This window comes from Myotis brandtii, unplaced genomic scaffold, assembly GCF_000412655.1.
Source record: "Myotis brandtii unplaced genomic scaffold, ASM41265v1 scaffold162, whole genome shotgun sequence".
Taxonomy (NCBI): Eukaryota; Metazoa; Chordata; class Mammalia; order Chiroptera; family Vespertilionidae; genus Myotis; species Myotis brandtii.
Window position 1 is genome coordinate 671,271 of NW_005355923.1, and position 24,309 is coordinate 695,579.

General features: G+C 36.0%; 1 protein-coding gene and 1 pseudogene across 1 annotated transcript in view; one reads left to right on the forward strand and one right to left on the reverse strand.

Annotated features, from left to right (window-relative positions):
• Positions 1-15,760, forward strand: part of LOC102244699 — a 55,895-nt pseudogene extending 40,135 nt beyond the window's left edge.
• Positions 1-24,309, reverse strand: part of FOXP2 (forkhead box P2) — a 572,606-nt gene that overhangs the window by 533,014 nt on the left and 15,283 nt on the right. The window lies entirely within an intron of this gene.

Here is a 24,309-nt window from a genome sequence, read left to right on the forward strand (position 1 = left end):
GTCAATTACCCTTTTTGTCTTTTATTAGATAGGATTCCAACCCATAGGATGTACAGCATCAAAAGTGCACCTTAATGTAAGCTGTGAACTTTGGGTGATTATAACCTTACCAATGTAGGTTCATCAATTTTAACAAGTGTTATAATTTATTGTAACTCTGGTGGGAGATGATGACGGTAGAGGCTATGCATGTGTGGGGGCAAGAGGTATGCGGAAAATCTCTGTACCTTGTCCTCAGTTTTAGAGTGAACTTAAAACTGATACGAAAAATAAAGTCTTAACAAAAAAAAATTAATGGATAATAAAAGGTGACAAATAAATATAAAGAAATGTTAAAATCAGATGTAGTATGTGCAGATGTGATAAACTGTCTCTTTTGAAAAATTATCTGGCTGATTTAATAGATGTGAAACAGGTAATGGTATTTTGGAATTCATGTCTTAGAACCCTGTGCTACATGCTGCAAATGTAAGCCCAGTGTCTTGCATGAATAAGGAACTAAATAAACATTTCTTAAAGAAAAAGAGAGAGAGAGAGAGAGAGAGAGAGAGAGAGAGAGAGAAGGAGAGAGATGAAGGGGAGGGAAGCAGAGGAAAGAAGGAAACAGAAAAAAAAATACGGTGGAACTTTGGTTCTCAAACTTAATTCATTCAGGAAGGCTGTTCAAAAAGTGATTTGTTCAAAAACCAAATCATTTTTTCCCATTAGAAATAATGTAAATTGAATTAATCCTTTCCAGACCTCCAAATGATCACCTGTTTTAACCTTTCCTATATACAGTACATGTGTAATGTACTGTTTGATAAATAAACACTTCTTTACCTAAAACCACCCCCTACTGACCTTAAAGGAATCACTATAAGCACTGGGTCCAAGGGTGTCTTTGAGGTTTGCATGCGGTATCTTTGCTTGTTCCTATATCACTGTCTCCTAAATCAGCAGTTCTCAAGCTGTGGGTCATGACCCCTTTGGGGGTCGAACAACCCTTTCACAGGGGTCGTCTAAGACCATCGGAAAACACATATTGAATATATAATTACATATTGTTTTTGTGATTAATCATTATGCTTTAATTATGTTCAATTTGTAACAATGAAAATACATCCTGCATATCAGATATTTACATGACAATTCATAACAGTAGCAAAATTACAGTTATGAAGTAGCAACGAAAATAATTTTATGGTTGGGGGTCACCACATGAGGAACTGTATTAAAGGGTCGTGGCATTAGGAAGGTTGAGAACCACTGTCCTAAATGCTGTCACTGGCTCACTGCTTTCCGTTTATCAAAATCAACAAGTTTTCCTCCCTCTTCAATTGCCTGTGATCATTGTTTCTTTCACACCCTTAGCAACATTAGCACTCTTGATGACCTCTTTATGTTTTAAAATTGTGCTAATCGTTGATTTCACAAGCAACAGAAGCATTCTCTCCTTTGTTTGTTGCCTGAAAGATGCTTTTTGTCATGCGGAGATATCATCATGAAAGTGTTGTCAGATCAAAAACCAAAGCTTGGTTTGACAACAGAGACATTTTTCCTGTGAACAACTTGGCTGAAAACGGAATTGCTCAAAATGGGAGATGTTTGAAAAATGAGATAGATAGATGATAGATAGATGATAGATAGATGATAGATAGATGATAGATAGATAGATAGATAGATAGATAGATAGATAGATAGATAGATAGATAGATAGATAGATAGTTAATAGAGATAGATGGATAGAAAGATAGAACAGTTCTCAGGGAAGATGTTCCCTTTCTTTAAAAGTTTGATTGTAACTAAACCTTGAAATTCTTTGACTCAGAACTGGCAAGGCATTTGGGCCCAAATATCTGACTGCTTTGGAGTACTCTCAAGTACAGTTTCATATTTATAACAAGTTAATTGCCCTATTTCCATATTCTTGCTCCTTATGGAATTTTCAGCTATTGCTTAACTATAGAAGGTGAGTGCTGGATACAGTATTCAGGTCATCTTTTATTAAACTGAAACTTAATATGGTTGCAACCTTTACAGTGACTCTAGAACTGTATTATCAGGCATATGGTCCAGAAATGCCTTTAATAAAAGTAAATCCCTAGACAGTATATATGCAGCAGAAAAGAACTAAAATTATTTTATAAACTAGGTAAGGTGTAACTAATTAAGAAATAATACATCAGTAAAATTATAAATTCAAAGTTTGTATGTTTCATTTCAAATTTCTTCAGTGAGGTTACCTATTACTTATGAAGGACACTTCTTTGAAATGATCAGTATTTGGAAAACACATTTTAAGTAGTAAGGTCGAGAAAAACAATGATTTAAAAGACCAAATTAACCTCTAGGCCAAGGCAGCATGAGCCGCTGGGCCCCTAGCACATGAGCGGGAAGAGCCAACTCGAACTGGGCAAACCCTTGGCAGCTTCTGACTGACCTGGAGGAGGATGACTGAGACTTTAGGGGCCACACACTGTGTGTCTATCCTCGGGGAACTGTCTTCATTGACACTAAGTGCTACCTCTTCAACCAGAAACTGGAGGAGGGCAGGACTGGGGAGGAGGCCCAATGAGAAGTAGACATGCGTGGCTTCTTCCATCACCCCAACATCGTTTTCCTTGTGGATTACTGTCTGAGGGAGCAGGGCATTACACAGGAGGCCTGGCCGCTAGTACCCCTCTTCTAGGGAGGTACACTATGTAAGGAGATAGGAAGGCTGAAACACAAAGGCAACTTCTTGACTGAAGATCAAATCCTTCAGCTGCTGCCGGGTATCTGCAGAGGCCTTGGGGTCATTCATGCCTAGGGGCAAGCCCTCAGGGACCTACAGCACACCAGCATCTTGCTTGGAGATGAGGGGCCACCAGTTTTAATGCACTTGGGTTCTATAAATCAAGCATGCACCCATGCCATATGGAGGGCTCCCGCCAGGCTCTGTCCCTACAGGACTAGGCAGCCCGGCGATGCACCATCTCCTCCCGGGCCAGAGCTCTTCTCCATACAGAGCACTGTGTCATCGATGAGCAGACTGGTGTCTGGTCCCTAGGCTGTGTGCTATAGGCTGTGCTGTTTGGGGAAGGCCCTTATGACACAGTGATCCAGAAAGGTGACAGTGTGGCCCTTGCTGTACAGAACCAACTCAGCATCCTGCAAAGCCCCAGCATTCTTTCTCAATGTGGCAGCTGCTGGCCTCGAAGCTGCCTGTGGACCCCCAGTAGCGCCCTCACATTCCTCTCCTCCTCAGTCAGTTGGAGGCACAGCAAACCCCAGATCCAGGGCAGCACATGACCCAAACGGAACCAACCAGTGGCATGTTGAGAAGATGGCCCCCGTGCCTTGGAAACAGGCCCCCATCTCTCACTGGAATCTGCATCCTTTGTATCCAGGCTTGCTCTCTTGTAGTTGGGATGAGGGGGTGGGAGTCAGCTCAGTCTTCTATTTGTTCTGCTCTCTTACCCCTGGGAACAACTGGACAGGGAACTGGAGTTGAGGTGAGTGAATGTGGGCAATGAGCAAAGGGAAAGTGATGCAGAAAAGGACTCTGAGCGGGATGGCTGAGCCTGCATCATGGTCTGCCTCCAAATATGGGAGCAGGAGAATGTATAAATAGAAGAATAAAGTGAGAGCATTTGGGGAAGAAATGTTAAAAAAACAAAAAAACAAATTTTAAAAAAATAAAAGAACAAATTAAAAGAAAAATATAAGATACATAACCTTTAAATTAGATCATTTAAATAAAGTCAAAGGAATGTGGAGCTAGAATATAACATTGCTTCACAGTTCTTGGTCAAATAACATCAACTTTGAAATTCCTACTCTGTACCAGCAAATAGAAATGACACACCAATCAATACTACTATTAGCTAAATAGTTCCACATCTGATTGTTTTACAGAAGTTGTGTGAGATCTATAAATGTCACTTCTGCAAAAGATCAAGATTTAATAAATATTGTGTTCATTTGACAATGTTTCCTGTCCCTCTATTCACCATATGAAAATCCTCAGACATTTCAGTGCAATGTGTTCGCCAATCATAACCCCTACAGTGGACAATATAGGAGGCTCAGAATAACTGAATAAATTACTCGAGTTCAAATATTATATCTGTGTCAGGATCAAAACATGCAGAAATGGTTTTAAGAAAAATTGTAGTTATAAATTGATCTGGATTCTTCAGGTCATACTCTGGCAGAAACCTCTCCCTTAATAAATCATTTGCCTTACTACACTTCTGCTATCTTATCAATCAGCTTTTCATTACAGAATATCACTTGAAAGTTTTGTTCCCAAAGCTATTTAGTGATGTTTACTTTTAAGTCAATTGAACTAACATTAATTGAGGGCTGATTTTGTGAATATGGGACTAATAGAGAATAAAATTTATAATCCAAAGTAAAAAAAAACACAACAAATATATATGATTTGAAGAACATATCCTCTATATTGCCTTAGTTAAGGCCATCTTTGATATTTATCTTTTATCCCATATTAGACAACAGCTGTGTTGAATGTACAATCTGTTTTAGCAATTCCTATAACCTTCTCTGGTATTTTGAGTTGATGTATTTTCTAAGTCTTCATCCGCACTTGTAAAAAACAACTTTTTAAAACTTAAGACAAGATTTTATATTCATCCTATTCAATTTCATCTTGCTATACTCAGAGCACTGTGCCAAAATCCTTATTAGATCTCAATTCATACATTCAATATAGTAGCTACCCTTCTTCAGTTTATGGATTTTGCTTGATGTGATAACTATACCAGCTAAGGCCAAACCAAGAGCTCTGTGACTCATCACTATGTATTTGGGATTTTTTGTTTTGTTTTGTCTGTTTGATTTTTAAATATATCTTTTATTGATTTCAGAGAGGAAGGGAGAGGGAGAGTTAGAAATATCAATGATGAGAATCATTGATCAGCTACCTCCTGAAAGCTCCCTACTGGGGATCAAGTCCCCAACCTGGGCATGTGCCCTTGACCAAAATGGAACCCAGGACCCTTCAGTCTACAGGCCAATGTTCTATCCACTGAGCCAAATCAGCTAGGACTCATCACTATGTCTTTGAATCAATGTGCTCTACACACACTTCTGTTAGCTGCTCCATTTCTAAAATGTCCACAAAGTTGAGAGGGAATTGAACCTTTTTTTATTAAGGAATAAGTAAAGGTAATGCACCTGGTATTGACCCACATTTTTCTATTTATTCATTCATTACTTTACATATATATCAATTTATTATGTATTGTGTTCACATCATTTCAAAATTAGAAGATTTACATAATATTTTCTATGTAAATTGACCCTAAGTATTAAGGATGATGTGAAGGTTAATTTTATGTGTCAAATCTGCTAGGGCATGGTACCCAGATCTTTGGTCAAACACCAGTGTAGATGTCATCATGGAGGTGATATTTAGATGGGATTAACATTTGAGTAGAGCAAATTACCCTCCTGAATGTGAATGGGCCTCATTCAGTGTGTTGAAAGCCTTACCTTCAGACTTGAGTTTCAATATCAGATCCTCCAAGGGTCTCCAGCATGGGAGCCTGGCCTGCCCAATTCCTTAAAATATGTCTACGCACACACACACACACACACACACACACACACACACACACACATTCTACTGGTTCTGTTACTATGGAATACCATGAATGATACAGGGACTGATGACATTCAAGCTAAAGTTGGTTTTCTCTAGAGTTGGTTTCTGTATCAGGTAGAATATAGAGTAGTCTGTATAATTTCTATGATCAAATTCAATGCTCCCTCATGACTGCCAGTGACCTATTTATTCCAAATAGTACAGTATTTGGATATCATATGGTTCATTACTTAGATGGACTTATTGATTATAGGCAGCTGACTTATAATCAAAATATTCTGATCAAAAAAATAATAATCTTTAATTACCATTATACAATGCTGTGGTCTATGTACATCTTTCACAAATTCATTACATTTGAATTTCCCAACAATCTTATGTCACTTATAGCTTACATTTTTAATATAATTTCAAACAGCAAGAATAATTAAAAAGGTGCACTATTACTTAGGGGAGGAATTAGGACTAGGGACTAGACTCCAGATGTCTTTTTATTTTAGTATCATCTCTTGTTTTTTTTACCAGAAATTGAACTGCTATGGACTAAATTGTGCCCCCCAACCAATTTCATCTATTGAACCCCTAATCCCCAATGTGATGGTATTTGGAGATGAGGCCTTTAAGAGGTAATTAAGTTTAGATGACTTCATAGGGTGGGGCCCTCATGATGGGATTAGTGCCCTTATAAGAACAGATGCCAGAGTTCCTTTCTCCCTCTGTCTCTCTCCCTTTCTTCCTCCCCCCACTGCCCCTATTATGTAATGATACAGTGAGTAGGCAAATCAGCAAGAACTTACCTATGCTGGCACCCTAATATTGGACTTCCAGCCTCTAGAACTATGACAATATATTTCTGTTGTCTAGCAACCTACTCTATGGTATTTTGTTATGGTGATCAGTACTAAATGGTATATGACCTACAAACTTTAGGTGTTATTGAATACTACAACCCACTTAAATACTCTATATTAAGAACATTTATTCCAAAAAAACACACAAGTAAAATAGTATTAATCCAAGAAGAAGGTCATATAAATACGTGGAACTTGGACATGGCTGCATCATAATTTCTTGCAAAATTTACTGAAACATAGATTGCTGCTGACCACACATAGGACAATGTGAGATTCAACAGGTGTGGGATGGGGCCCAAATACTTGTATGTCTAACAATAGCTCCCAGGTGATATTGAGACTTACAAAACCATATTTTGTAAATTATATAGATTGGTGAAAGCTATAAATCACAATACACTAAGAGCACCAAGAGTTCATTTTAAACATACATACACATACACAGAATACCAACCTGCATTTCCAAGATTTTCAGCCTAGGTATCTTTAGTGGGGTATGTTTTCAAAAGGAAGTTTTAAAAAATCTCCAGTTTGTTTTAACAGGGAATTAATAGTCTATAATTATCAAATTAGCAAAGAATATTTCATTCCTTTATTTACAATATAACAAAAACTAGCCCTGGCTAGTGTGGCTTAGTTGTTTGGGCATTGTCCTGTGCACCCAGGGGTTGCCTCTTGATTCCTGGTCAAGGGCACATGCCCTTGTTGCTGGCTGGATTCCCAGTAGGGGGCATGTGGGAGGCAGCCGATTTATGTTTTTGCTTGCACATCAATGTTTCTCTCTCCCTTCCTATCAAATAAATAAATAAATAAATAAATATCAATACAACTACTTTTAAAGACTGAATTAAAAATACTATTTAGGAAAAGGTAATTTCAAATTTTCTTAATATAAAATATGCTATTAAATACTACTATTATTTCTAAAGTGTACTGTTTCTCAGGAAATAGCTTGTTATTTTGAATATATTTGATATGCACCTCTAAAATCCTGTGGCTATTTCACATATACTTAAAAGCCCCTTCTTTCTGGGCAGAATAAATGCAAACTACTCTAACTGTAGGCAGAAAGAATCCAACAAACACCACAAGATTATCAAAAAAAGCCCATAAGAATTTTAAAATGATCATCTGAGAGGGAAAAACAACTCTATCAATTAGCTTTAAGAATAGTATAAGCTTCAGCAATATTTATTCAATAAAATTAATGAAAACAGAACTATTGTTTAAAATATTAATGAGGTAGATAATAAATAATATGTGTCTCATAACATACAAATAACAATTTAATATATGTTTGTATAAATATAAAGCTAGCATAAGCAGCAATGAAAAAATGTTTGAGAATATTATATTTTACCTATTGAATGAACTAAAAAATTAAGCTTGAGTGTAAATAGGAATTGTAATCAGCAGAATGTATAAATAAATATATAAGATAAATGTGAAGAAAATTATCTATAATGTAAATCTGAATTCAATTCCTAACTCTGCCATTTTCTCTGTATGAACTAAGAGCAAGTCACCTGATCTCTCTTTCAACTGTAGAATGTCCCTCAACACATCTCTTGCTTGCTGGAAGCAGAAATGATATATCTAAGATTTCATGCACTTCTGGTTTTCCTTATAATACTTATCTGCTCCTCTCCCTCTGTGAAGGTGACTATCTAGAGCACTGTCTCAGTTATTTCTTCGAGTACCCAGGACAGACCCATAAACCAGAACCAACCTAGTTTCGTAAAGTTTAGTTGATGTATTTGCTTCAGATTGTCCTTAAATTCCAAGATAAACGGCTATTAATATTAAAAATCTAGCATATATTAAACCAAATCTACTGAATATTTGGACAGATAAACTAAGATTGTGGAAGAAAAACAATTTCATCATAGTCTCTTATTTTTTATTATGCCCTTCATCTGTGTTCATAATAACATTATAAATATACTCCAGTTAATCCCAAACATTTTATAACAGGCAAAATTACTTGTGATCTACTGCAACAAATGTTTGACTCAAAAGTATATTTTATATACATTTAAAGTTAGCAAATTAGAAAATAAACTGGATTTGCTCTGTATCAGCACATCATTTATTTGGGCTTTAATCCCAAACAAAAGAAAATAAAAGAGAAGAAAATGTGTCATAAATCTTTCAGTATCCACACAATTAGTTTGACTAAACATTGTTGTTGTTTGTTTTCATTTAATATGGAGGATTTAGTAGTGCCTTCTCTTTTTAATTCAGTATAGATAAGTAGAATAGGTTGTCCTTATATACAAAGGAAAACTTAAAACTCAAAAGATAAAACAAAAAAAATCAATGAAATACAATGTTAAGAAGAAATACCATTTAAGAGGATATCAAAGGAAGGGAGACCAGCTAAAAAAGACTGAAAGAAAGATAAAGGGCAAAGGATTTAAAAATTAAACAGAAGAGAAAAGATTAAAGAAAGAAAGGCAAAAAAGCGATGCAGCAGGATTTAAGAAGGCAGTAGGAAGAAGACATGCAGTGATTACAAAGGAATAGCAAATACTAAAGGAAAGATGCTTGAAGTAATGAAGACAAAAACATAGAAAGTAAAATAAAAGCAGTTGTAGATTAATTTTAAACATAATATAGGAAAGGTACAATGTTAATGAGTTTTCCCTTTTTTTCATCTTCTTGGCTATTATTGATAAAAAGAAAAATCAGTCTTTATGCACAGGAGATTCAGAACTGTATTTTCCATGTGCAGGGATACAGCGTGGTACAATTAACTTACCTTTCTATCCCACACTAACGACATCTTTCAATTTTCTAATTTACATATTGAAGCTATTCTCATAATATTCCTGATATCCTTAGCTAACTAAATGTTGTAACTTTACTAATCCATCACTGACTGATTTCTGAAACCACTGATTTATTTTATAGTGAGATATAAGGTATAATAAAGGACAAACTGAATTTAAAATACACTCATCATTAAATAATTAAACAGTCTTTTTTAGCAATGCTAGTGCCACTGAAATTCAAAAATTTGAGAAAGCATTTTTGTTGTTGTCATAATCTATAATAATAAAAGCATAATATGCTAATTAGACCAGACGACCTCCCGGATGAAGCTGGGGCTGCGAGGAAAGCTCGGGACCCGGGTGCCAGAGGGAAGCATGGGTCCTGGGTGCCAGAGGGAAGCTGGTGCTAGCAGCCAGGGGAAGGAAGGCCTACTCTTGCACAAATTTCATGCACCGGGCCTCTAGTAATAGATAAGGGTGAAGCACACTAGATGTCCTGCAGTTTCCTTTGGTACATTCTTTCAGGTACAAACATGTTTGTAATTAATGAAGCCTCTTTAAAATTACAGACCATAGATGCTCAATGAGTGTTTACTGAATGAGTAAAGGAAGTACCAAGCAAATAAAACATCATCATTCAAACACAGTCCATAGTTCTCCACTTATGTATGTTTATTTCTAAAGTGTTAAGAATTCCTTTACTTCATGGGAATTAAAGTATCTAATGTGATTACTTTAAGTTTATACAGTATTTTTTAAATATATGTTTATTGATTTCAGAGAGGGAGAGAGAGACACAAAAACATCAATGATGAGAGGGAATCATTGATGGGTTGCCTCCTGCATGCACCACACTGGGGATCAAGCCCACAATCCAGGCATGTGCCCTTGACCAGAATTGAACCTGGGACCCTTCAATCCACAGGCCGATGCTCCATCCACTAAGCCAAACAGGCTAGGGCTATACAGCATCTTTTAATTAAAATCTCTCTTCTAGCAATGTTAGGGTCAAGACAACAATATAAAGCAATATAGCAGTAAAAATTTAAAATCATAAAACCTGTGCAATGAATTTTACCTATGTAAACAATAAGTGAAATACATATTACTATTGATTACCACAAATATTACTCTAGAAAACAATCTAGACTACGTCTAAATCATAAAAAATGTTAATGCATAGCCACTTTGGAAAACAGTTTGCTCATTTTTTTACAAAGCTAAATGTAGACTTACTATGACTCAGAAATTACACTTTAGGTGTTTACTCAATAAGTTGAAAACTTATATATCCACACAAAAAACTTCCCATGAATGTTTATTATAGCAGCTGTATTTATAATTGCAAAAAATTTGAATCAACCAATATGTCCTTCAGTAAGTGAATGGATAAGTACACGAATACATCCATACAAGGAAATGTTATTCAACAACAAAAAGAAATGAGCTATCATATTGAACCATGAAAAGACACAGAAGAACCTTAAATGCATATTGCTAAGTCAAAGCAGTCAGTCTGAAAATGTTACATTTCTGTATGATTGAATAACATGATGCTCTGTAAAAGGCAAACTATAGCAATAATAAAAGACCAATTGTTGTCAGGAGCTTTAGAGGAAAGAGGGAGACAGAGAAGAGGTAGAACCCAGGATTTTGGGGGCAGTGATACTTTCCTCTATGATTCTGTAATGGTAGGTTCATGATATTATATATGTGTTGAAACTGACAGAACTGTACAACACACAAATTAAGCCTAATGTGAACTCCAGAATTTAGTTAATAATGTATCGTTTTTGGTTCATCAAGAGTAGTAAATGTAGCACTCTAATGCAAGATGGTAATAATAGGGGAAACAATTATTTTGAGGGGAGAGGCTAAGTAATAGTGGAACTCTGTACTTATTGCTCATTTTTTTCTGTAAACATAAAACTTCTCTTAAAATTTGTTTACTTTTTTTTATAAAAGAAGTTAGTAAATCAGGTTATATGTCACAGTCCTTCAAAGGAAATGTTTTATGGGTGGACCAATGCTATATGCCTCCTAAGCATTTGTGCTTAGGTGTCCGCCTGCCTATGTAGGTGTCTCTAGTTTTTATCCCCACCCTCACCTCAAGTCACACTTGAGGGAGGTGGGGAACTAATAGGTATGGATGAGGGTAAGTACTTTTATTGTGACACAGGTGTGGTCTCACTCTTGGGATTTTGCATTATTCGAGAGTGCTTCTTTCTCTCCTTCCATGTGTAACTAGAAACCTCACATAGATTTGCTGAAAATGAAACTTGAACTTCCAATTAAAAACAGAAATGGAGCACAATACCTTTATTCCTTGCTCCTCTTATAAGCAATATAAAAATGATAGCTAAAGACTGTTCAAAATAGGAATAAACCTTCAAAGATAGAATATTCAAAACAGCAACAAAATTTTGGAAGCTGGAAAACTGGCATACGAGTTATAGTTGCTTAAACAAGCATTTAAAAAGCTGAATCCTTAGCTGACACCAGGGTGGGGCAAACCTGATCCATACCACAGTAGCCCACAACATTGTAGAACTAGGTACCTCTGGAATAAGAATAAAGATATTTAAGAAGGAACTAGGCTAATCTGCTTCCCCTCCCTTAGTCCATAGAACCGGACAACATCCCCTTCCCCAAGCAGAAACCCATTTTACTATTTGACACCAATTTTTCTTTTTATATTGATTGATTTGTTTATTTCCTTATATTTTCTGATATCAAATGCATTTCATTATATGTTTTTGGAAGAAGGATAGGAATGGCTAGAAAGAAAGCAAGAGGGAGAGGAAAGGAAAGAAGAGGAGAGGAAAGAAAATAATACAGGAGAGAGGAGGAAAAATCAAGAAGGCATGCAAATATTAAGAAATGAGATCAGTGATAACAGTTGCATTTAATAATGAGGAGAGAAAAAGCAGTAGTACATGGCACTTATCACTTAAGCAATAGCATATGAATATTGTCCTTTTGTTCTCAGACTCTAAAAGAAATAGTGAAGTGCATCAAATGAGAGTATATACCTTCTTTTCCCTTCCTGTTATATCCTAATAGACCTAAAGTAAAACTTCCTCCATAAATATTCATTTATAAACATGCACTCATCTGCATGAAATTTTCTCCAAAGTATCAGTATTGCCAAGAAAAGAACAAGACTAAAAATAATCAGTTATGGAATTATGTTGAGCTACAAGTGAAATAAGGAAAAAGAATATCTTTATTCATTTTTTGAACCACTTGGTATTTAGTGAGTTCTAATGAATTAAAAGAATAAAGGTGATATATTATATATATATATATTTTTTGCCATCAAGAATCCTCAAAATCATGATCAAGGTATAAAGTATATTTTATTGTTTTATTCATTTTTATAGACTACAAGGCCATCTAGGATAATATGATTCTGGTTATTTAAGATAGTAAGAAAAATATTCTCAGGTTATCACTGACTTTACATTAGAGAAACAAAGTACTATATACAACCCTTTTTCCAACTCCACTAAAGAATACTCACCCCTCAAATGACATGACATATAGGAAAATGGAGAGTATACCTTTCTGGGATTGATTTCCACATATAAATAAAAGAGTTATTATTCAATTCTATTCATCATTAACATGAATCTTCCATTTTAATAGAAGAATCAGCTCAAATAAACATACTTTAAATTAGAGAATAATAAAAGACGATTTACTTTGTAACAGGATAAAAAGTATTTATCATAAGTTTGAGATATAACTTTCTATACAAATGCTAAAATATTTTTAATTAATGTTATATATGACAGGAAATCAATTTCAATAGATATACATATGATTTTGGTATATGGCAATCAAGTGAATCAATCAAAAGACAAAGTTATGAGTGTTAACTGGATACAGGCTTGGTATATGGCAGATAGAACGTATAACATATGAAAGGAAGTTAAACATAATTCTTGAATTTTTATTTTCTTGGTGGTTCCTTTACCATATAATGAATTATGACATTCAATTTCTGAATAACTGAAGAGATTAAAGCATTCAACTTTAGCTTGTGAATTACTCAGAAAGCTATTCAGGATCTAAATGTTATAGCTGGTCTCTCATTCTCACTGTCTAATAAATGTGTTTACAAGTAAACAAATGAGTTTATACATTCCAAATAGCAGCCCATTCATGTGCCCCCACTTCATTCATTCATTTAATAGATATTTACTGATCTAGAAAGGGTCAGGCCCTACACTAAATGACAACCTGAGTAAGACTTACACATCAAATGCGCCCATGGAATTTACACATTAGTACAAAAACAGGAATTACACAACCGTATTTCTTTATTACAAATAATTAAGTAGATGATATGTATGAGCTATGGAAAAGAACAAAAGAATAGAGGAGTGGGAGTTACTTTAGATAAGAAGGTCAGCAAAGCTCCCAGCAGCTGATAATTAGTTTGTACATACCAACAGCTGGAAGCATTAATGCACATGAAAAATAGAAATAACTCTCCAGTACAGGTTTAATATAGTTGTAAGGAAGAAAATACTCAGGTATGAATAATGTCAGCTCCCAGCGACATATAATTTAGACTGAAACCTAAAGGATAAGAAGGAGCAGGCCAGGGCTGGAGAGGAGCATTCCAAACTGTGGAAACAGCAAGTGCAAATGCCCCAAGTCAGGGAGGTTCCACGGACTGACAGACAGTCAGCGATGCCAGGCCAAGTGAGCGAGGGAGAAGGTGGCGATAGACAAGGTGGGAAAGCTAGGTGGAAGCCACTATAGAGGGCGCCTTTCAAAACCAAACTAAGAAGTTCATATTTTATTCCAAGTACAAGTTGAGGCTTTAACACTGAGGAGTGACACAATCTGATTAACATTATTAATAGAACATTTTGGTTGTGCTCTGTGGGAAATAGACTCGTAGCTGTTTTTGGTGACCTGAGACCTTCTGTCAGTCCAGTGAATGCTATGAATCCCTTATCAGAATATTATTTTTAAATGCATAAAATGTATAGAACTACAAAGAAAACTAATTATATTGCAATTCATTGCTATCAGGAGCCTGTGCAGGCTAAGGGTCCAGGCTTAAGAACTGCTAGTAAACATGAGTTGAAAGGCTACTGCAGTGGATAAGGAGAGGAATGGATGACTTCAAGAAAAACTTTTGGTTCTGGAGGCTTCCCTTGTTAGGTAGGTTTGAATTTCTAATCATGGACAAAATGTTTGTGGTGTGCACGTGTGTGTGTTCTCTTTTTAATCAGTCAAACTTCTCTGAATTAAGTATTCATTTATGTTCAAAAGAAAGACTTTTTTGTCATATGGAACACAAAATTTTAAATGAGATAACTTCTCTTTTTTAAAAATATATTTTATTGATTTTTTTACAGAGAGGAAGGGAGGGGGATAGAGAGTTAGAAACATCGATGAGAGAGAAACATCCATCAGTTGCCTCCCTCACACCCCCTACTGGGGATGTGCCCGCAACCCAGGTACATGCCCTTGACCAGAATCGAACTTGGGACCTTTCAGTCTGCAGGCTGACACTCTATCCACTGAGCCAAACTGGTCAAGGCTATGAGATAACTTTTCTAATAGAGGTTATTCTATCGGCAGTCATTCACTCTGTGAATACTGGTTGATTATAATGATAAACAATGATAAGTACAGCTAGTCCTTTACTGAACACTTATTATGTTCCACACACTAAGCTATGTCTAGTTCTACTGAGTAATTATCTTTCAAAAATATTTTTATTGATTTTTAGAGACAGAGGGAAAGAGAGAGAGAAAGAGAAACATTGATGTGAAAGCAAAATATCTATAGTCAGCTTTCTGCACACACCCTACGGGGGTCGAGCCCAAAACCCAGGCATGTGCCCTGACCAGCAATGGAACTGGCAACCTTTCGGTGCATAGGATGATGGCCAAGCAACTGAACCACACTGGCCAGGGCTGAATAATCATCTTTTGCATGTAGAATAAATGATGGTGTATTACCTCCTCATTGCTTAAATTTAGGGACAGAACTTCAAGTATTTTCAAATAGAGTAATGCAGCTGATATATACATATCAATAGTTGGAAACATTAATGTACAAGAAATAACTCTTCAATAATGAGTTTAATATATCTGTAAGGAAGAAAATACTCAGGTATGCATAATGTCAAGGACATACTCAGTGAAGAAAAACAGTTTATATTGGATCTAGGTTAGATGAATGCTCTAGTCTAACATTTAACTAGAAGATGAGTTTAAATATCTGTGCTACTCTTAGCACTTATTTTACCTTTTACTTTTTATTTTCTTTTGAATATCAAGAGATATTCACATTTGGAAGGACATATTCTTATTAACTCTAATGAGATTTTAGTAAATGTATTGAATATAAATAACTATTGTGTTTGTCTTTTTTTTTTCCTGTAGGAAAGATTTCAAGCTGAAGATCCTAGTCATATAATTAAAAGGACTAATTCCATTCAATCCTTGAATCTGTCTATAGAAATAGGATTCTTAAAACATAAACACAAAAGGGAATATGATGCCCATTGAATTTCATATTATGTTCAGTTGAACTGTTGTGTTTCTAAAAACAAATTTAATTATGAAGAATGATTCTTTGTGTGTGTGTGTGTGTGTGTGTGTGTGTGTTTAATTATGAAGAATGATTCTGTGTGTGTGTGTGTGTGTGTGTGTGTGCATTTATAAGTGTAGACGGGCCATCTCTGGCACTAGGAGAGTTAAGGAGAGAGAAGTAACCCTTGTATTATGTTAAATCAGAGAAATAATTGCACTTGGCAGTTTTGTTTGCAGAATGCAGCAAAGGCTGAAGGCTTTTGTACAGTTCAAAAGAGCACATTCCACAGATACAGCAGTTGTTGGTTGCCTGCAGGGACTGTCAGAGTTGGGGGTGGGGGTGGAGGGCTGTATCAAAAAAGCCTAGGCTTCTCGAGCTGTGTGTTTTAAAAAATAATAAATACTTACACTTTTTTGAATAGTTGTTTCAAATTAGCTTTATAGCATTAAAGTGTATTGTAAATATAGCACTTTTGCACAATTTTTAAAATCTTTACAATAATCAGTTGACATTCCTGTTTAGCCTTTGCTGCCTCATGCTCTTTAATCATTTGTTTTCAGATTAAGGTTTAAGTGCTAAGCAATTTCAACAGGTTAACTTAAGACTCTTAAGAGAGCCTTCTTTCACTGAAAACATGCCAAAGGCTTTTTCAGCTGGCCTGTCATGACTTGTGCTGAATTAACACTTATATCATTTCCCTACAGAATATGCAAGTTATAGTTTCCACTGTTATAACTGAAAAAATTTAGCGGAAAGTTCTCTGAACACTGTACACTGTATTAGGTAGGACAGATATAAATTAGCATTACTAAGTTTCTCGAAATGTCTAGTTGGTATATTATGTGTGTGCTTTATATTATTTATATCAAGTTTTGACAAAGCATATCAACATCATTTTATTGAATATATTATTAGGTTAAAAATGCTAATTAGTGATGCTGTGCTATAATTTTTAGTTATAGGGATAGCCCCCAAAGCCTTCTGCAAAATATATACAGGTGAAATAAAGGAAGTTGCCATCTTCAACTTTGAAAGCTCGTAGCCTCCCAGAAGAACTGTGCTTACCTGGGTCTTGAAGGGCAGTAGGGGTTCATCTACCACATAAGTAGGGCAGCACTTTCCAAACAAAAAGAATAGAAAATGCAGAGATCTGGAGAGCAAGATATCTTTGGACAATCATAATACAAAAAGAAGTTTTGAAATATTTTAGGTTGAGGAAGATTAGGCTGAAAGAAGGCTTATATGCATGTTATACTTTGATGCTTAATTTTGTATATATTAATTTACTTGGGTATAGTCTTTTTAAAAAAGAGACATAATTACCAAATTTGACATCTTAAGATCATCCTGACCTTTTATTCTATTCATCTATTATCAAGTTCTAAAGAAAAAAACATGTGCAAAAGCCTACATGGCACAAACGAACTTAAATCCATCAATTAATGAAACTAAGCCAGAGTAGGTGGAGTAAGAAAGAAGTCAGAAACATAATCAATAGCTAAAGATGATGATGGGGGTGCAGGTTTAGTCCAATTCTTTCAGGGGCTTGTAGACCACTCTGGAGAATGTTTGGATTCCACCTTAAGTTCAAGGAAAAACAAATGCAAAATTTTAAGAAGAAAATAAAAATCATGCAGCCTTTATTTTTAAAAGTGTCTTGCTACCTAGTGACTTAGATGGGATAAAGTATATAAAGAATTGAATAAAAGAGGCAGTCATTGCAGGAGTCCAAGTGAAAGCTTTAGACTAGGGTAGGGTCAACAGGATGTGGGAGAGAAACTAGCTTGCAATCAAGTTTGGAGGTTAAGTTAACGGGAACTAGAAAAGTACAGATGAGGAGAAGAAAGACGTCCAGGATGATCCAATGTTTCTGACTTAGGTAACTGAGTGTGTAATGGTGTTTGTTATTCACTAAGACAGAAAATGACATAAAAGAAGCATACTTTTGATAGGTGGGTCTGGAATTGGAAATGAGCTTAATTCTACATGATGTATTACTGTGGGACATTTAAGTATAGATATCAAGTAGCTAAAAATTGTAAATGCAGATCTCAAGCTCAGGGAAGAAATATGAGGTAGAAATACAGAAGTGGGAATCCCAACCCTAAAGATCATAGTCAAAGCTTTGGGAATAAGTGAGATTATCTAGAATAACGTACATACAGAGTGAGAAGATAGAATTCAAAAAATATCCCTATGAGGTTGAAAAAGAAGATTGATGAAAAGGAATAATTGAGAAAATTTGATATGAGAATATGATAAGATCGAAGGAGAAAGAAAGCAGCATTATTAACTATTTCAGGGAAGACAAATGATTTGAAACTGTCCCTTAGACTTAATAGCAATATTAAATTATAATTGAAAAATTAAAAAATATACCAAAAGATGGCAATAAAATTATTGAGAGACCTGTAATTAAGCAGTGCAGTCTAAACACATGCAATTATATCTACTCCTTCCTTAAATACTAATATAATGTCAATATAAGAATAAAACTCATGAATGCATGACAAAGATAATAGCCAAAAAGGTGACATCCACTAAAATGCCAATGTATTTTAAATGTACTACGTAATCTAGCATAGATCCTCAATGTAAGCTGTTCAGGGAATCAATCAGGACTTTGTTCAATGATTCCATTCCTATCTTATAAAAAAGGAAACTGACCCAGGAATTTAAAAAAAAAATTTGCAAGAGGAGAAATCACACAGGAGTTACACTACAAAAAAATTCTCAAAACCACTAATAATATCCCTGTCTCCCTCAGAATGAACTTGCAAAATTTATATTTCTAGATTTTTTAAAGGTATATGAGAACCCTAAGATCTCTAATACAGACATTGTTTTTTGGTTTTCTCTTTTTTTTGGCTTAATTAAGAAATACCACTTTCTTCAGCAAACCTTAAAAGATAACTGCTCAAACATTATAAAGTCTTAATACTCATTTCGAAGGACTGCACTTGATGGGAAAAGACTAACGTTCATCTTGTAGTAAGTGTAAATAGGCAATGTCCTTTTCTGAAAGATAAATTCAAAATAAACTCATTTACCAAATACTTATTAAACGTGGACTGTGTACCAACACTACTCTAGGCACTGGGGACACAGGGTTCAATAAGGGGTGTAGGAGTTTATATAATACTGCATAATAATTATGGGAGTGGGAAATAAGGTGGTAATTTATGACACTGATACTCAAAATCAGGTGGAAAACAAAAATTATTTTCAAGTAAAGTGCTTGCACACAAACATATACATTTACACTCATCTTTATAATGAAATTGAGAAATATTTCTTAAACCACCTCAACTCATGATTTATATAGATTTAAATTCAAATATATCTAGATTTATAATAATAAAAACTGACAAATTCAGATCACTTTAACCATGAGAAAACTTAGTAAAAACAGGAATGAGGTAGAAATATTACTTTAAAACTACACAACAAACCCAAAACTACCTTTGCACAAGTCTGCTAATAACCAGTTAAGTATAAAGGATTTTGGAAAATTAAGCAACTGGTGATAATTGAGTACTCAGATAAAATTTACCTGTATAATTTTACACTGAAAAGTTTGAATGAAATTTTGAGTTAAAATTTGGTTTCTTAATTCAAAACACATTTGTTGGTGAAGAGAAGTCTGTATTGATGCCCATAATAATAATAAAAAAGAAAATGATAGTGACTGAAAGAAATTCTGTGTTGCAATATACATTTTTCATCTGAAGAGAGAACCTGGGGGTTGACTAGTAGATCAAGAGTGATTAAGGATCTTGAGAAAAAATGGCAATGAGAGAAATGACAATTATAAAAATAAAGTAATGGCAACAAATAAGCTAATTAGATATCTTTCTGTGAGACAACTGCTGACTCTCCTCACTAATAGTGTAAAATTTAACAAACTAGATTAAAGGTTTTGCTTTGGTCATTCTACCAACATTGATGCTGTTCTTACACCTAATAGAAAAGACAAATATCTTGGTAAAAGCTACTAAACATTATAATAGCTACTTCCTATTTTTGTAAAACTCAATGGAAACAATAAAGCAAATTTTGGTACCACTTTGCCATTTTACTTAGGATCAAATCTCCAACAAGAATGTCAGAAATGTGTAGATCTATTAATTAAATTATATAAACTTTTCAAACTATCTCAATATATAATGCCACTTTATGATCAAAAATCAAGATTGTGTTTCCAGTCAAGATGGTGGTTCATAGGTAAACGTGGTACTCTGAATCTCCCACAGCCACATCGAAATTCCAACTAAACTACAGAACAACCATCATTCAGAGCTGCCTGAAATCTAGCTGAACAGAAGTCCTATAACTAAAATTATAAGGAAGCCACACTGAGACTGGTAAGAGTGGCAGAGCTGCAAAACAAAATGAGCTGGTCCCACACTCACATGTGGTAGTTAAAAATCAGGAGGGATAGCTTGGCTATGGATGCTCCGCCCCCTAATAAGTGAAGAGTCCCAGCCCCACACAAGAACCCCCCAGACAAGGGTTCCAGTGCCAGCAAGAGAGGTTCCCGTAGCATCTGTCTATAAAACCAGGGGAGATTGTGGCTGAGTGAGATGGAGGGCTCATGGAGTCCCACACATTCCTCTTAAAGGTGAACACAATGACTTACTCTGACTCTCTCTCTGAGCTCTAATGCTAGGGCAGTAGCTTGACAGACACCAAGGACAAATGGGGAGGCACTGAATTGCCTGGCTTCAGGACCAGAGCTGGAGAGGCAATTGTCTCCCAGACAGAAGTCCTAACAGAGACTATTGTTCCTTTGATCAGCCCTTTCCCCACAGAGCCAGCAGGCAGGTGGTATATCTGAGTTTCCATCAACCCAGATAACACTGTTTCCTCTGCCCTGGTGATTCTCCGAGACCCCGCCCCACTCAAAGTGCAGGCCCACCAAATCCGTGTCCAATGGTTTTTCCATACAAACAGCATCTCTTGGCTCATACTCCAGGCTTTCCTAAAATTTCACAACAAGCAGCATCTGGCCTCAGCATGCCCCGTACCTCTTGTTAAGTGGCCCCAGGCCTGGCACGAATGGCAGCCATCTGCAGATCTCTCTTCAGCTCATGTTAGACGGTCCTGGGAAGGGCACAGGTGGTGGCTGACCTTGGCCTGCACCTCCTGGGATGCACCAGGCCAGTGCACCTTGGTGGACAGCTTCGGACCACACTGGATTACAACCCAACTACCTCCATGAGCGACATCCTGAAGGGGCAGACAGAGCAGGTACCAAAGCCCCACTGAACTGAATTCTGTTCTGTGGAATCAGCCACTACACAGCAGCTCCTTCACTGCAGTAGCAGCCAGTTCCTATTGTAGATCACCCTGGGATCATTTCCTCCCAGTGAAGTGCCAGCAGCAATCAACAATCAACTGAAACAGGAGGGTGCACACAGCCCACACAAGAGGCAAAGCAAAAGAACACTTGCTACATATGGCCACTCTCCCAAGACCAGAAAATGTAGAAGTTCTACCTAAGACATAGAAACAAACACAGAGAAGCAGAAAAAATGAAGAGACAAAGAAACAAGTTCCAAATGAAAGAAATATCCAGTTAAAGAACTAAATTAAATGAAGGCAAGCAAACTACCAGATACAAATTTCAAAACAATAGTTATAAGGATGTTCCAGGAACTTAGTGAGAACATCAGCAGCATAATAAAGGACATGGAAAGCACCAAAAAGAACCCGTCAAAAATGAAGAATGCACTAACTGAAATAAAGAATAAATTACAGGTAACAAACAATAGAGTAGATAAAACAGAGGATTGAGTCAGTTATTTGGAAGATAAAAAGCAGAAAACAACCAGTAAAAACAGCTAAAAGAAAAAAAGAATCCAAAAAATCTGAGGATAGTGCAAGGAATCTCTGGGACAATATTAAGCATAAATATTTGCATCATAGGGGAGCCACAAAGGGAAGAAAGAGAGCAAAAAATTGAAAATTTATTTGAAAAACTAATGGCAAAAAACTTCCTTAACCTGAAGAAAATAGTTGTGTAAGTCCAGAAAGCACAGGTAATTCCAAACAAGGTGAACCCAATCAGGCTCACACCAAGACACATCATAATTAAAATGCCCAAGTTAAATACAAAGAGAATTTTAAAAGCAGTAAATCAAAAGCATTTAGTTACCTCCGAGGAAGCTCCCATAAGGCTATCAGATAATTTCTCAACAGACATTTTTCAGGCCAGAAAAGATTGGCACAAAATATTCAAAGTAATGAAAAGCAAGGACCTACAACCAAGATTACTCTACCCAGCAAAGCTAGCATTTAGAATCAAAGGAGAGATAAAGAGCCTCCTAGACAACAAAAAGCTAAAGGATTTCATCACCACAAGAAGTGTTAAAGGGTCTTCTGTAAGAAGAAGAAGAAAAAAAGATAAAAAATATAAATAATGAAATGACAATAAGTACCATGTCTATCAACAATTACTTTAAATGTAAATGAATTAAATGTTCTGATCAAAAGATATACAGTGACTGAATGGATAACAAAACAATACCTTTACATGTGTTGTCTACAAGAGACTCTTTTAATTGACAGACACACATACACTGAAAATAAAGGGATACAAAAAATATTACATGAAAATGAAAACAAACAAACAAAAAAGCTGTGGTAGCAATGTTTATACCAGACAAACAAAGAGGCTATAATAGACAAAGAAGGACCCAACAACTCTATTCTGGGTATTTATCTAAAGAAACCCAAAACACTAAATCAAAATGACATATATATTCATATATTTATTGCAACACTGTTTACCATGGCCAAGATATGAAAACAACTTTGGTGTACATCAATAGATGAATGGATAAAGAAGTGTTGCATATGTATATGGAGTATGATTCACCCATGAAAAATAATGAAATCTTGCCACCTGCAACAACATGGATGGACACCTAGAGGGCATTACACTAAGTTAAGTCAGATAGAGAAATACAAATGCCAGATGATTTCAGTCATGTGGAATCTAAAAAAACAAAATAAAGAAGCATAACAGAAACAGACTCATGGATACAGAGAACATTTTGAGGTTTGCTAGATGAAAGGGCATGTTGGGGAGTTGGGTAAAAAAATTGAAAGGATTTAGAAGAACACATAAAAAATGTGTAATTACAGAATACTAGTAGTCACAGGGATGTAAAGTACAGCATAGGGAATATAATCAATAATGTTTTAATAATTATTTATGGTGTCAGATGGGTACTGGGTTTATTGAGGTGATCACTTCATAAGTTATATAATTGCCTAATCACTGGATTATATACCTAAAATTAATATAAGGTACATCAGCTGTAATTTAAAAAGAAATAAAGATCAAATCTAAAAAAAACAAAATAAAGAAGCATAACAGAAACAGACTCATGGATACAGAGAACATTTTGAGGTTTGCTAGATGAAAGGGCATGTTGGGGAGTTGGGTAAAAAAATTGAAAGGATTTAGAAGAACACATAAAAAATGTGTAATTACAGAATACTAGTAGTCACAGGGATGTAAAGTACAGCATAGGGAATATAATCAATAATGTTTTAATAATTAGTTATGGTGTCAGATGGGTACTGGGTTTATTGAGGTGATCACTTCATATGTTATATAATTGCCTAATCACTGGATTATATACCTAAAATTAATATAAGGTACATCAGCTGTAATTTAAAAAGAAAAAATAAAGATCAATATATATGCAATGACTATTATGTAAGGAAAAGTAAAACTCTTGTAAAGAAAGAAATTTCGAAGATTGAAAGAAACTACCTTAAGTGGATCTTGGAAGAATTCAGATGAATTGAAATGGGCACTAGAATGAGCATTTTACAACAATATAATGATGAGTAATCAAACAGTGCAGGATGTTTCATCTTCCCCCACTAAATTTTCCCTAACTCTTATCATATTAAGCTTATGTCATGCCTTTCAAAGAAGCAACACTTATACTCTGAAAATAATGTGTATAATTCTATATAATAAAAGGCTAACATGCAAATAGACCAAATGGCGGAACAACCAAATAATAGGTCACTATGATGTGCACTGACCACCAGGGGGTGCACGCGGAACATGGCAGGTGTCAGCTGCGGCTGGATGGTGGAGCCGGTGAGTGGGGGCACCAGACCAAGTCAGGGCGCTAGTTGCTGTCATCAGGGCGAGCCTCTGGGGGTTACTGAAAATTCTTTGCTCCTTTGCAACAAAGTCCCGCCCAGCGCTCGCACCTACTGCCAGTGCTGGCTTTGCTCACACCCGCTGCTGGCACCAGAGCTGCCGCTCACACCTGCTGCCAGTGCCCGGTGCCAGCCCCAATTTCTCGGCGCTGTCAGAGGGCACAAGTGGCGACTGCCGGCCCCAGTCGCCTCTGAGGGCTTCTCCACCTTCCCCTGCTCGTGAGGGGTAATTGGGGCAGCAGCTGCTGCTCGAACCTGCTGACAGCACCAGCTCTGCTTGCATCCACTGCTGGCCCCAGCCCCAATCGCTCCGCGCCATCAGCGGGTGCCAGCG